The sequence below is a fragment of the Dendrobium catenatum genome, unplaced genomic scaffold (genome assembly GCF_001605985.2).
Source record: "Dendrobium catenatum unplaced genomic scaffold, ASM160598v2 fragScaff_scaffold_1428, whole genome shotgun sequence".
NCBI classification, from domain to species: domain Eukaryota; kingdom Viridiplantae; phylum Streptophyta; class Magnoliopsida; order Asparagales; family Orchidaceae; genus Dendrobium; species Dendrobium catenatum.
Genome location: NW_021319890.1, coordinates 66,138 through 79,125, shown reverse-complemented (window position 1 = coordinate 79,125; position 12,988 = coordinate 66,138).

The window sequence follows — 12,988 nt, the reverse complement described above, 5'->3', positions numbered from 1 at the left end:
AAACTGAGGTCAATACAGTCTCCGGCCAATGTTTGTAGGGAACAGAGGTAGTGAGAAGCAACGTTCTAGTCGTCTCTATAATATGTTTGTGCTTTCGTTCTGCTACGTCATTTTGTTCCGAAGTATAAGGACATGAATTTGATGGGTAATACCATAAATTTGAAGAAATTGATTTAACGAGTAGTTAACATATTGTTATCTCCGTCAGTGCGTAGAATTTGAATCGGATGAGAGGTATATTTTTCAATTTGTGCTTTAAAAGCTATAAAGATGTTAGTAACATCAGATTTGTATCTCATGGGAAATAATCATGTAAAATGCAAAAAATCACCACAAAGATTACATAGTACTTATATCCTTTAATCGATACAACTGGAGCAGGGCCTCAGACATCCGAATGGATAAGAGAAAGAATAGAATTTTGACGAGTTACATATTTTTCAAAGAGAAGTTTACTATCTATAGACTCTTTACAAGACAATCATGAAGAGGAATTCATGTTTATATGAAGAAGTGGGTTACAATTTGAGATAACATTGAGCACCCTCTTATGAGGGTGACCAAGCCTGGAATGCCATGGATGAGAGTTGCTTGCGGTAGCAAACAATGCCTATGAGTGAGGAGTGAAGGATTTAGTTGGAATAGGATATAACCCACTATTATATGATCCTTGAAGAAGAACTAGCTATGTCTTCAGATCCTTAAACATGAATCCCAATGGATAAAAAATAATAGAGATTCATTATCTTTGGTAAGTTTAGAAATATATAACATATTATAATGTAAAGATGGAGTATGAAGGATTTTAGATAAGTTAAGTTTACGAGATGGGGTCGGTAATAAGCAGGCCCCCGAGTGAGCGATATTAACCGATCACCCATCGCCAATAATGATACCATCAGAACCTTAATAAGGAGTAGATATGGACATATTATGGAGCAAATTGGTAAGATGCGATGTCTCTCCCGAATCCAGATACTAGTTAGCATAAGAGTTTTCTAAACTGGTAACCAGTGCTCTGTTTAGATTGTTAGTAGAAGATGGAATCTATCGCGGATTTAGACAATGCCAGCAGTTAGGTGCTGAGTGACCTTTCTTGAGGCATATTTGGGAAATTATAGATGATACAGCAGTTGGTTCATTGATGGTATTGGAATTAGATGCATTCCTTCCTCTGTTACGACGGCTTCATCCTCTCGATGAGTATAAAGCAGTATTAGGATCGCTTGCCGAAGAGACACGAGCAGCATCAGAGGCTAAGTTGATTTCATCACTAAGAAGAAGCATATAGAGATGATCAAGGCTAATCAGCGTAAGCATAGTTATGATAGCAGTTTGACATAGCCGACGATCAGCACAACCTGCTCTTAATACCATGAAGAACAAGCCCAACCAGAGAGAAGAAGAAACAAGAATGAATAGAGAAAGAAGTAGATAGTGAAGACAAAGGTAATAAGGAAATGATATAATTACATTCTGTTTCATATGAAGCGAAGTATTTAAAGGAAGAAAGTAGCCTCCATAAATATTAACCAATAGATGATTGCCACATCATAAAGAAAGTACAACTATATTAACATAGTAATAATACATGATTCATATATTTATATGCACTAATACTCAATTTAAAGAGGAAGAAAAGAAGGCATATAGAGGTAATTAAATTTGTATAAATTTAGAGAGTTATAATAGATTATGAAATTGAATTAAAATCTATTAATTTAGAAAGAGATGATATTCTATGGATGATACTCGACACATTTGAAGTTTTCCTTAAAGACCAAATGAATTCAGAAGTGCTTTGAAGTTTAGTAAAGCCATTAATGCAAATGAATTTTATTTGAACAATAAGAGATTTTAATAATTGAGCTGAGACGAGTATTGAAGTCTATATCAAAGCTTGGGGTTTGAATGGAACTGAAGTCCGAAAGAAATCAAAGTGGATAATTTCAATTGCGTATAACAATTCCAAATTTCTTTTACATTATTTAAATATTTTTTTATGTATTGCAATTATTGCATGATTATAGCATTATGTTGACTAACTAGTTAATCTATAAATGAATTACGGGAGAAATATAAAAGAAATGGAAATGTGAAATATTTGTTATATGACTCTTATAGAACATTGTAATATACCTAAAATACTTGATACAGTTAAATGTTAAATATGCAACCAACTTAATACTAATATAATTATCAAGGTTGTGAAAATCGGACCGGACAACGAACCGGACGAAGGAGAGGCTCACGGTTCGACCGGTCGAACCGGGGTCGAACCAGATGACGTAATAAATAATAATATTATTATAAAAAATAATAAAATTAACATAATAATGAAATATAATAACCATATCTTTTAATATAAATTATTGTTAATTTATATTACATATTTAGATATAAACTATAAATATAAATTATATAAAAAACTCACAATAAAAAATAATTGTTTATAATATATAATTAAATATAAATTTTAAATAGAAAAAATAAAAAAATATTAACTAAAAAAGTAAAATTTCCAAAAAAATAAAAAATAAAAATAAATATTATTCATATTATAAAAAATTAACAATATAATTAAATATATTAAAAAAATAAATGGGTAAAAAATAAAAAAAAATATTATCAACTAAATAAATAAATATTATTTATATTATAAAAATTAATTAAAAAAACCATTACAAAAAAGATGTTTTGCTTTGCATAGTGTATACATGAAACCAAAGAGAGCTTTTTGCTTGTATGGTTTAGTCCCACATCACTTGTGATGTTTTGTTTTGCATAATTTATATATTTTTTGCTTTTGATAATGATAGGAGCCTCATATGGGGCATTGTGAAGTCATGTGAAAATGTTGCAAGTAATTATAAATCATATTTGTAATATTTATTTAAAGAGTTTAAATATTTATATATATATTAAATGATTAAGTTATCATTTATTTAATATTAAATAATTTATTTAATTATTAAAAAAAATTGGACCGGCCGGTTTTAGAAAATCGGTACCGGTTCCCGGTTGAACCGGCGTTCAAACCGGTTCTGGCCGGTTTGATGCACACCCGATTTTTAAGGGTGAATCGGACCGGCCTTCAGACCGGTTTACGGTTGAATCGGTCGGACCGACCGGTCCAATCCGGTTTTCAAAACGTGGATAATTACTGATATTTTCACATAAAAACTCTTTTGTTCCTTTGTCTACTCAAGTTCCTGTTCGTGAGCTGAATTTTCGTTTATCAATAGGACGTAAAATTGTTTCACTCTACCATTGCGAATTTTTAAGCCCGCAAATATATGCTACAAAAAATTTAGTGATAATTTTCTTTATTCTCATTGCTTTTGAGGAGTGTTCTACTGAACACTGGTGTTTGATATCATCTCATTGAATAAGATCATCACTAGATATGCTCATTATAATCCACACGATAATGTAATTAAATTATTTCTTTTTTATGCGCCTAACAATTATTTTATTGAAATCAGTATTTTCATTTACAAAACTAGCCTTTAGATTTTCATTTAATTTCAACTTTTATCTAACATTTGATCTACTCTGCTTGTGCTATAATTTCTTTCACCATTGTTTTTTTGTTTAGGTGCTATCTACATTTGCAAATTGAAGCCCCATAAAAGGAACAAGAGGGCCGGGAAGGACGCACCTCTGGGATTCCTCTTCCAATCCGTCTCAAAATGGGCGTTATGGCAAAGAACAAGAAGAAAAAGAAAGAAGTAATTTGTCTAATAGTAACAAATAGTGTCTCCACAGGTTGACATCAGATCCAACCTAGTAGTAAGCAACCCGCCAAAAGCAACCAAATATTCCTTGGTGAATCGGTCGAAAACTTGAACTACTAACATACATATTATTCAAAAAAGGTAAAGCCAACAAAGATATAAAAACTGGTGCTATTGCAGCTACACCTCCTGATTTGCCAGGTATACTGTGAAGAATGGCATGGGTCAGTAGGAAATACCATTCCGACACAATATGAGGCGGGGTGGGCATCGGATTAGCAAGTATATAATTGTCAGGATGCCCCAAAATATTAGTAGCATAAAAAATCCAAATGAAAAAAAAAAATTCCCAAAAAAAAAAAAAAAAAAAAAAAAAAAAAAAAAAAAAAAGATAGCAGAAGTTACCCGACCTACTAGTTCCTTTACACCCAATGGATTATTTGATCCATATTGATGCAATGCAGCCATACGAAGAAGACTGGCACCTACTAAAAGAAAAGGGAGTCAATGATGAAGACTAAAAAAAAGATTTAAGGTAGAATTGTCCACGGAGAAACCACCCCAAAGCCAAGTCACTATGGTATCTCCTACTACATGTATGGTGCTAGCTAAGCTTGTAATTACTTTAGCTCCCCAAAAGCTCATCTGACCCCAAGGTGGTATGTATCCTATAAAAGCCGTCACTTCTTCTCTTAACATTTTACGACTTCATCTGTCGCCGTTTTGTTGCTATTTTATTTTTCATATTGCAACCATAGTTCTATTTGATCACTATTTTTTACTGTTATTTTAAATTTTTTACATTATGAAATTACTTTTTATAATATCTTTTTAAAAATTAAAGTATGAGATAAATAAAACTAAATTATTTGGCAATACAACTAAATTTTAAGACATTCAAAATACTTTTATTGATAATTATAATATTGAATGTCTAATAATTTAGCTTATTATTAAGCCGGCTCATTTAATACGAAAGGGAGAACATGCTTCTAATTTAAATAAATTTTCTGATAAAATAATAAAAAAATAAGAAATTAGAATGGAAATAATAAGCTATATATTTTTTTATTTTTTAATAATTTTGTACTTAAACTCATGAATTCAATGTATTTTAAGTATTTTATGTATTAATTTTAAATGAGTTAGCTCACGAGCTAACTAGTGAAGTAAAAAATGACTCAAATTTGACTCCTTAGCTCAACAAGTCTAAGGCTTCGTTTGGGGCGGCTTTCTTAGTGCTTATTAAAGCAACTTTTTAGTACAAAAATTTAAATTTGAGTACTAGAAAGTTACTTTAAGAAGCAATAAGAAAGCCGCCCCAAACGAAATCTAACTCTAGAGCCATTTATTAAGTCGAACTTGAACCAACTCATGCGTCGGCTTTATTATTTTTTGTCACTTTTTGTGAATAATGATGATTAGTTAGGCTTCGTTTGAGATAGCTTTTGGCCATTGTTTCTTTGTTGCTTTCAAGAATTTGTGTATAAGAAAATTGCTGTTGAAAGCAGTTAAAAAATTATCCCAAACGAAGTCTTAATTTGCTCATGATTTTATCTTCTGAATACACTTCATTTTTGAGTTGGGCTTATCATGGCTTGTTTTTATTCATATTTAGTAAGAGAGCTGGATGCGGCCAAGTAGGAGGGTAGATGTGTATTGAGAAAGAGAAATTATTATGTGGGGAGTCTGTACGGGTATAGGATCCTTAATAGTGTTGCAATTGCTGGTGGTTGCCAATATTAGGTGATGAGAAGAAGGTTTCGTTTGGGACGTCTTTTTTACAGTTTTTAAAATGATTTTTTGATACATTTTATTTAAACTAACAAATTTTGGATTAAAAAGCTGCTTCATAAAGTAGTAAGAAAATCATCCCAAACGGAGGCGAAGGGGACAAATTTGCTAATTAAGAAGAAACATATGGAATATATATATAATATATGTATTTACGTCATTTTTTCATTTACTACGCTAACTTGTTATATCGTGGTGCTGGATAGGTCCTCCTATATTAATCTTGTTGTATTGCTACTTACCGAGGAGTATTGCTGGGCTGCTTTGCTACTTTTTTTTTAATGTACTTTTTTTAATATATATCTTATCAAGAAGTTTAAAGTGATTGTAATAAAGTTATTTATTGGCTGTAAATTTTTGTCTGAAATTATTTATTATATTGATGCGCCCTAGAATATTCGTAGCGATAGATAAATATATAGATTAACATCTTAGCTTTGTACAAATATCCAATATATAATCAAATAAAATTGAGGGCATAGCAATTATAAAAGAGACCAAATTTTTTACGTGGAAAACTCTGAAAATGAGAAAATTGGGGCCCGACCCAATTTGAATGAATACACTAGTATTTGTAGTTGATTAAAAATGAGTCCCTTCCTTGGGGGAAAGGCCTTAGTTTGACGTAGGGGTGCAAACGAGTTGAGTCGAGCTTGAGCCAGGGGGTGTTCGAGTCAAGCTCGATTTCCAAATATCGAGCTCGAGTCGAGCTCGAAAGATGAGCTCGAGCTCGACTCGTTCGAAACGAGTCGGGTCGAGCGGCTCGTCGATCAGCTCCTTCTCGACCTGTGTCATCCGCAGATAGCTACATCGTCCCGAGCTACGTCAACCTCCGTCGACTGTCATCCCGCTGTCAAAGCTGCAAGCTCGTCCTCCCAAGCTACGAGCTTCGTCGTCCGTCGTGCCATCGAAGCCCGCTACCTCCTTCCTGAGAATCTTGCTCCCTCCCACCTGTGAATCCTACACCTGCCTACATCGTCTTGTCTTATGCGAGCTACTCGGCAAGTTCTTAAGACGAGCAACGGAGTGTTCAAACTCGAGCTCGTTAAGCCATCAAGCTCGAAATTATGTTTGAGCTAGACTCGTGAGGTCGATAAGCGTGACTCATCAAGCTCGTTAACGAGTCATGCCCGAGCCGGCTCGGCTTAAATTGGTTGCACCCCTAGTTTGAGTTAGGAAATATACATCATCCATAATGCATTATATGGTGGAAATTGGAAGAATTAAAATTGATTTTTTCATTTGGTCAGCAGGACCATAGTCGGCTTGCAACAGAGGTCAGAATGGCAGCGGTCGAAAGGATCATAGTCGGTGGGAAACGGAGGTTGGAGAGACCATTATCAGGTGAAGGAGGTCGAATGGACTTTAATCGACATGCGACGGAGGTCATAAAAATCATTGTCTAGTGATGGAGGTCTGAAGGACCTTAGTCGGTGGGCAAAGAAGGTTGTAAAGACCATTGCCTGGTGATGAAGGTTGGAAAGACCATAGTTGGAGAGCAACGAAGGTCGTAAAGACTGTTGTTTAGTGACAGAGGTCGGAAGGATCGTAGACGGCGGACAGCGGAGGTCGGAGAGACCATTATCAAGTGATTGAGATTGGAACGATCGTAGTCGATGGGTGACAAAGGTCGTAAAGATTGTTGTTTAGCGACAAAGGTCGGAAGGACCATAGTTGGCTGGAGACGAAGGTCGGAAAGATTATTGTCAAGTGATGGAGGTCGAATGGACCATTGTCGGGTGGAAGTCCATCTATAATTGGAAGACGGGTGGAAGTATGGCGTCACTTGGTGGTCGGGTAAAAGTATGGAGTCACTCGGTAGTCGGGCGAAAGTTTTGCGATAGTCACTGGTTGGGTGGAAGTCCTGCGTTAGACGGTGTCTGGGCGGAATTCTGATGATAGTAATGGTTGGGCGAAGGTATGCTGACAGTCTGTGGCCGGGCGGATGTTCGACGTCATTCGGTGGACTGGCGAAAGTCTAGCATCAGTCAATGGACGGGAGGAATTTCGACGATAGTTGTGGGTCGAGTGAAGGCCCGACGAAAATCCGACAACAATCGGTGGCTTGGCGGAAGTCCGACGGCAGTTGAGGAGGAGTCTGGTGTTAAAAGAACTTATATTTCTCTCCTTTCCTTCTCTTCCTTGCTTGGGCCCCTAGTTTAGAGTCACTCGGTAGTTGGGTAGAAGTTCAGCAATAGTCACTGGTTGGGTGGAAGTCCTACATTAGACGATGTCTGGGTGGAATTCCAGCGACATTAATGGGTTGGGCGAAGGTATGCTGACAGTCTGTGGCCGGGCGGATGTTCGACGTCATTCGGTGGACTGGCGAAAGTCTAGCATCAGTCAATGGACGGGAGGAATTCCAACAATAGTTGTAGGCCGAGCGAAGGCCTAGCGAAAGTCCGACAACAATCGGTGGCTTGGCGGAAGTCCGACGGCGGTTGAGGACGAGTCTGGTGTTAAGAGAACTTATATTTCTCTCCTTTCCTTCTCTTCCTTGCTTGGGCATGACTAATAAATCGGATGAAGATCAAGGGTAAGTTGGAAGTGGTTTGAATGGACAGCCGATGCAGATCCCCTTGATCAGAAATCATTTATTGAGTATTTTAATGTCTTAATGATATCAGAATTAGATTATCTTAGGCTTGTTGGATTCGTCTCGTTGAGCCACTCAATTCGACTATAAGCATGTTATATTTAAAATTCATTTGGTAATCCAAATTATGGTTTGAATCTTCAAAAGATGCTTCGGGTCTTTGATTTGGACCCATTTGGGCTCGAATTGAGTCTAATTTGGTGTCGTTGGGTTCTTATTTTTGAGATGTTCAGTTCGACTATAAGTTTGTTGAAATTGAGGTTCGAATGGTCCCCAATTTTAATTTCGGAAGTTTCCTACCTGATTTAGCTTCAAGATTCGTGCCCGATCAAGATAAATTTTGTTATGATATATCAATAATTATAATATTTTAGAAATAAAATTTTGTGATTTTTTCATTCTTAAAATAATTTTTTAGTACAAAGATTTAATTTTTTATGTTAGAAAGCTGCTTTAAGAATCAGTAAGAAAGTCGTCCCAAACGAAACCTAAAATTGACTTAAAATCAGTTCAATTGCATTTAATCGTTACAGCTTAAAATAGAATTGGAACGATTTAGGGCTAGCTCAATTTTGTTTTTGATCCGACCCAAAATGGAATAAGAATCGATCAGAGCTTGCTCGAAATCAATTAAATTTTCTTTTTGTTTCATAGTTTCAAATATTTATTAATATTCAAAAAATATATATGAGCTTAATATTTCAATCCAGCAATAGATATAAACCCAAAAACTACATTATTTCTTTTTTACATTATTCTCATTACAATACAATTGCTTTTGACAGTCAAAATTTACGGTAAGAATAACTGAAAAAAAAAAAAAACTATTAATTTATTTCTACAGTCAAAACCTAAATTTCAGCTTCGTTTGGGATAGGGGTGTCAATTCGGGTCAACGGGTTGGTTCGGGTCGAACCATAGTTGACCCGGATCTAAACAATTATTTATTATAATTAAAATATGTATTTTTTTTTTTGCATAATATATTCTTAATATTGATTTTTTTAATATTTTCCTTTATTCTCTTATATCAGCATCAATGGAATCTAATAAAGATGTATTTTTTATGATTCCAAATTTTATAGTAGAGTTTTATTTCTTGTTTGGGACAACTTTTTTATTACTTTATAATTTTACTTTTTCTAATAAAAATCTTTCAAAAAGCAGAAAAAACTGTCATACAAAGCCTTCAGCTTTTCAGCTCTTGTACAGTTATCGCTTTCTTGTAATTTCAAATTCTGTTGCTGCATCAAATCATCTTAATATTCAGTAAAAAATGTTAATTTTAGGCTGAAAGAAATCCGTTAGAAATTTCTGTAGTTTTTCGGTAGATTTTTTTATGGGATTTTCTGGTCGGATTTTTTAAATAATTTAAATTTTCAGAAAAATAATAAATATTTATAATTATTTTTTTATTAAATTAATTAAGTAATTTAATAACTTATTATCAAATTAAATTAAATATTGTTAAACTAAAATAAATAAATAGTTTTAATGATAATTATTATGTTAAATTAACCTATTTAAATTATTTAATTAGCTAATCTAATAAATATTGTTAAATTAAATTAACTAATTCAATAATTTGTTGATCTTTTAAAGATATTAATATTATTTTTAATTAATTATTACTTTTAATATTCTTAAATAAAACATACGAGCATTAATAAATAATAATAAAACTTGCTCTGCAGCTTGATAGTTTGGCGCTAGATTATTTTGTGAAGGAGCGGGGTTCAAATCTCTCACTACATGTGCAGCAGATGCGGATGGGTGGGCTGCCAGTCCGATCAGGCGGGCCAATGTGGGCGGGTGGGAGAGCTGGCCCGCTTAAGGAAAATTCCATTAATTTTTTAAAAATTTATTGCATCAATTTCTATATTTTTTTTGTCGGAGTTTATTTTCGTACTAGTGTTTTACGGATGAAAAAATTTCTGTCAGAAATTCACCGAAATGTGTTATTCTAACGGAAATTTAACGATTTCCAACAGAAATGAATCATTTTTATGTAGTGGGGGATGGCGGTGGGGTGGCCCGACAATGACAATGGTGGTTGGTGACGACCGTGGTGGCTGACAGTGACTAATGGTATCCGATGGTGGCAATTATTGCATCTGACAGTGCTGGTGGCTGACAGCGGCAACAACATGACTGTTGGAGGCAATTTTGAAAGTGATTGACAGTGGTCGGCTATCGACATGCAATGCCTGATGGGGGTGGTGAAAATATCATTTGGTTGTGGTCAAAATAATTTTCACTCAAAATTGGACGAGTTTACTTTATCTAAAAAATAAACAAGAATAATGTGCATTATATTTAAAATACTTTACACTGCACTCCTTTTTCATTTAACTAAACATGAATACTTTCAAAACCACTGCAAAAAAAATACCGTGCAATAACTTTACTTCAAACCAAACAAATCCTTAGTGAAATAGAGTTCCTATAATCAATGAATACTCCACCATTAACACAAAGAGCATATTAGACTAAATAAAATCATACAAACCAGTAAATGCATCAATACTACTATGAATGGTCTTTAATGGCATTTATGTGCGAACTTGAGTGGAACAATAGCTTATAAATATTTTATTTTAGGTTGTCCATCTTTCTATGATTATGCCATCATTATAAATTGGTTGGTTGTTGTGATTGATGAAAAATATTTTCATCCAAGAGAGTTGAAAATTTAGGCAAGTGAAAAATAGAATCGAGTAGTCAAACCAATATTTTATCTGCCTTCTTTGACGTCCATGAACTTCTACAACCGAACCACGAAAGATGCGTCATTCTCTCATTCGCAAGCAGTGTTGGCGTCACATTGTTCACAAATGCAATTTTGTCGGAAACTGAGAAAGCAGAGAGGAGAAAGGATAGCGCATGTAGTTGAGAAATAATATACATGCACAATTTTTTTTTTTGGTTAATAAATAGAGTTTGATTAGAGATATATTATTGAATTTTGAAGAATAAAATATTACTGCATTTTGGAGTGAAAAATGAGTTCTTCGATTGGAGATGATCTTAATCATATTAGAAAGAAAAATATTTTTAGACAAATCTTCCCTATCAAAATCTTCTTTGTCAAAATTATGTTGGAAAAAGCCTATTTGTTATTGTGTAGCTTATGGCTGAAAAATATTTTTGTTGTAAGATGAAACATGAGAAGAAACTCTCACATTCAATCAAATTGACTCCATTCATATTCTGAAGGTAACCGAGTATAACGAAGATCTCTTAAAGCTTATTCATGAAATATAGCTTTGTAATGAAAAGCTGATTCAAGCATTTTATAAGTAGGGTTTGAACTTGTTGAGATATCAATGAAAAAGTAATTTATTGGTAGATAAGTTAATCATCCTTGCATTCTTATTAGCGGTGTCAAAATTTGACTAGACCCGAACTCGATCCTGAAATTTCGGGTTCAGGTTGACCCGAACCCAAACAGAGTGGTTCGGGTTAAGGTTTTCAACACGTTTTAAAAATCAGGTCGGGTTTGGGCTGGCCCCACTAATCGGACCTGCCTGCATTAACAACGCCTAACCGGAGCTGCCCAGCTTGCCTGCTTGGGTCCCGAAGCCTTGCGTCGTGTCCCGCGTTGCATCCCAAATCTGCCCAGCGTCATGTCCCGCTGACCACTAACCCGCTTGCCCATCGTTCTTGTGTCCTGCTGTCGGTTGTCGAGCATTTTCGTCGGCTTCCGCTGTCGTCAACTGCCGCCCCACCGCTGCTACAGGCATTGACGTATACGTGTGTCGGGTCGGGTTAACCCAAACCCGAAGCGGGTTGGATTTGGGCTGACCCGAACCCAGCTTGCCTGCTTGGGTCCCGAAGCCTTGCGTCGTGTCCCGCGTTGCATCCCAAATCTGCCCAGCGTCATGTCCCGCTGACCACTAACCCGCTTGCCCATCGTTCTTGTGTCCTGCTGTCGGTTGTCGAGCATTTTCGTCGGTTTCCGCTGTCGTCGACTGCCGCCCCACCGCTGCTACAGGCATTGACGTATCCTTGTGTCGGGTTGGGTTTGGGCTGACCCAAACCCGAAGCTGATCGGGTTAAAATCCAAAGAACTATCCCATTTGTAAAAAACGGGCTGAGTTCGGGTTGACCTGAATAGTGTCGGGTCAATTCTGGATTCGACCCAACTTGTGACCCGTGACCTGAAATTGACACCCCTAATTCTTACCAAATTTGTGGTAGATGACTTTAAGACTTCTTTATTTACAAGACCGACTCTATGATGGAATTGTGATTCTTCATATTTTTGACTTTATAATATACAAGGGCGAAACTCTATATAACCTAGAGAGTAAAAAATTCATTTTGACCCTCCTAAAAAATCAATTTTGCCCCCCTAAAAAGCTTTTTTGTCCCTACTTGTCATTGCTTAATTCATCTCAACCATACATTGCATTTTTTACTTTATCTTCTCCCAATGTATCTATATTCTATATTTTTTAATTGTTATGACAATAGGTAGTAATGAAGGCTCATTTTTTCTATGCAATAACTTTATTTTAGAAATACCTTTTGAAAGTGAGTTAATTAGTGCACAAAAAATCTCTAGAACTTGATTAAGAATATCAATTATGTATTTTTGTTTCATGTTCTTGCAATTTTTTTTTTTTTGCTTTTTTTGTAGCTAAAAATGAAGATTATGAAGTTTTTGATTCGATGCAACCACTAAAATATTTGTTATATGAAAAACTGCATAAATTTATTTTGATGCAATTTTGCGTCAAAGATGTGTTGAAGAGCCTTTATATTTATATTAAACTAAATACAATTCATGATATCATATATAAGCATTAATTTTAAGGTAAATCGACGAGCTTTTGAGCTTATTTTAATGAAAATTATA